Below are 2,961 nucleotides of genomic sequence, written 5' to 3'. Positions count from 1 at the left end.
TGGAGATTGCAGAAGATGCCTGAGAAACACTGCTTAAGCTCAGCCACCACCACACTGCTCCTGCAAGCACACATGGGCCAGGTGCTTGCTAGCACCCCTGCTGCATGTGAGCAGCTGTGGACTGGAGACATGGGGAAGCCCCTTGGCAGGGCAGGGTTGGAGCACCCTGGGGCAGAAGGCCCCAGACACAGTGATGCTGTTGGTGGAGAGACCTTCAAAGAGCCCAGGAAGTGAGAAGGTCCAACGGGACACCACAGCCTCCCTACAGCAGCATTAGGAGGAAGAATGCCAAAGCAGCAGCACTCAACTACCACCTGCAGAGGCAACAGACAGGGATGATAAGAGAGGCCTTGGAGGGTGGGAGGAAAGGCACTTGGCCAATTGTCCCACTCAGCAACTCTTTGCATGCAGGGGAGGATGGCGGTGCTAGGAGTGGCAGAGCCCTTCCTGCAAACCAGCACACTTTTAGCCATAGGCCAATTGCTCCAGCTGGCACGTGTCCCCTGAGGCAGCTGCCACGCATCATCTGTTGGCAGTGATTCAGAGCTGTCACAGGAATCCTTGGACCTTCCACCCAAGCACTGGAAAGCAGTCTTCAGGAAGGAGGTTATGGCCAAAGGAGAAAATGAAAAGGTGGCTATCCAGGAAACCAAAGCACAGCCTGTGTCATTAACTGGGATGTTTTGCATTTCAGATGAGCTTCTCGGAAGATGATGACCTGCACAGAGGCTTGCTGGGGGCCTGGGGCAGTGCAGGAGCAGTATAAAAGCCATCCCAGCTCTTCACTCTGCCATCAGCTTCACTCCCTGTCTGCTCCTTCACAATCAAGTGAGTTGGAAGCTCTTCCCTCGAGTAGGGCTTGGGGCTGCCTGTCCTGGGAGGGGTAGTGTGCAGAAGGCTTGTTTTGGAGAGGGGTAGGGGCTGGGGCTGGGGCTGGGTCTGGGCTGAGAGTCCTGTAGGGCTCTTGACTAGGAGACAGCTGTCCTGGGCCTGGCTCCCTCTGCTCCTTGCCCAGCAGGACGGGCACAGAGGCGACTGGGCCTTCCTGCACAGACTGCAGTTCTGCAGCCAGCACGTGCCTTGGCTGTCTGCTGGGGGGTGCACAGGCTGCTCCCTCCTCACCTCCATGCTCCTCCCTGTCCTCTCCTCCAGGTTCAGCTCCAGCCCCAAGACATGTCCTGCTGCAACCCCTGCCAGCCCTGCGGCCCAACCCCGCTGGCCAGTAGCTGCAATGAGCCCTGCTGTGTGAGGTGCCAGGACTCCGTTGTTGCCATCCAGCCCTCTGCTGTGGTGGTGACCCTGCCCGGCCCCATCCTCAGCTCCTTCCCACAGAACACCGCCGTGGGCTCCTCCACCTCTGCTGCTGTTGGCAGCATCCTCAGCTCTCAGGGAGTGCCCATCAGCTCCGGGGGCTTTGACCTCTCTTGCATCACCAACCGCTACTGCTGCAGACCCTGCTAAATGCACTGGTGACAATCAAAGCACCTTTTCCAAACTCCACCCTGGCCTCAGGGCTTGGCTTCTGGAGGAACTGTTGCTTCCTGCATCGAAACCCCCACTGCTTCACCTCCTTTCTCTCTTTTAAATCATTAAAATTCTTCGGCAATACAACCTGTGTGGTCTTTCCCTCTCAGGACGTTCTCACAAGCCACCCAGGGACAAAGCATTGTTCTGGTCAAAGCAAGATGACATCAGATCACACTTCCCCAATGTGAGAGGAAGGTGGAGTTGGGGCACACTGCACTGGGAAGCTTTGTGCAGTGTGCCATGGTTCTGAGGAAAATGTGGGCAGCTGTTCAAGTGTCAGCAGCCAGCAGGGATGGTCTTGCTGCTTCTCTGCCCAGAAATGCCTCCTCAGGCACAGATTACATAGTGCAGATCAGAAGTTTGTCATCTGCTGATCTCGGGTGGGGAGCTGGGGGCTTGCAGAACGTCATTGAGTAGTTCAGCAGCTTCACAACTCATAGGGAAGAAAATCCCTCTTGCTGAAGGACAGCAGGAATGGGATTGGGTGAAGAGCCTCAGGAGCAGCCCCCAAGCAGGAGCAGCTCTCATAGGCACCTAGAGTAGAAATGCTGGAAGTGGTGTTGCTAACACAAGGGTGCCTTAGTTGCTGCTGAGCAGGGCTTGCACAGCTTCAAGGACTTCTCTGCTACCGCAATTGAGAGATGGAGACAAAGCTTGATGGAAGGAAAGTGTCTACTTTATAGTACAAAGTCTTTTCTTTTTATAGGCTAACATAATCAAAAGCAACTCGTGATTGGTAATTAAATAAAAATGTATTTTGTGCTATAATCGATTTTGGCTTTTCCTATAACTATTTAAAAGTACGACACACTGGTGAGTTAACATATAAATCCATGTGAACATTTTCTCAAACCACACAATATTTAAGTAATCATAATATTGAGTCTTAATTCAGATATTTTATGGTACATTCTTCTCATTGTTGCTTTTGGTCTCAGATTATTATGACAGTCATTGTGGTCGGTATTAGGTAGTTCTGGTGATTTCCAGCTTCATGGGAAATGCTGTTTTTTTATCTTCTTGATTCTTGTGCTGTTGTTGAGATAATTGCAGTAGTGCATTGCTAGTATCACTAAAACCTTAGTTATAAAAGATGTCTTTTCTTTTTTTTTTTTTTAATACATATATATGATCCTTAAAGCTATTATGAATACACAGAAAGCACTAAAAAATTTCATTCTATAATATACCTGTAACAAACCTTTAACTTATGCTAATACCAAAAATCCTTAAAAACTTAAAAAACTATGTTAAAATTAATCTATCAAATCAATGTCTAAAAAGAAATAAAGTTGTTAAGTTAACTAAAGAACACTTTCTAAAATTAAAACCTGTGTGAGAAACTGGTTATAATATTTGGCTTTCGCAAGGGCAATTGCTGGGGACCGGGCGGGCCCCATCGTTGTGCCTGGATCGTTGGGCTGATGGGTCTGT

The 2,961-nt window shown here is 49.7% G+C and overlaps 1 long non-coding RNA gene across 1 annotated transcript; it reads left to right on the top strand.

Moving 5' to 3' along the window:
- The first annotated feature begins 697 nt into the window (after positions 1–697).
- LOC137456219 (uncharacterized) lies at positions 698–1,611 on the top strand. Its single transcript, XR_010990993.1, has 2 exons — positions 698–828; positions 1,153–1,611. It is a non-coding gene; the product is annotated as an uncharacterized lncRNA (long non-coding RNA).
- The last annotated feature ends 1,350 nt before the right edge of the window (positions 1,612–2,961 follow it).

Source organism: Melanerpes formicivorus, unplaced genomic scaffold (assembly GCF_026170545.1).
Source record: "Melanerpes formicivorus ecotype bairdi unplaced genomic scaffold, bMelFor1.0.p_v2 SCAF_119, whole genome shotgun sequence".
Classification (NCBI taxonomy): domain Eukaryota; kingdom Metazoa; phylum Chordata; class Aves; order Piciformes; family Picidae; genus Melanerpes; species Melanerpes formicivorus.
The sequence above is the reverse complement of the archived record's forward strand: the minus strand, read 5'-3'. Positions and strand labels throughout refer to the sequence as shown.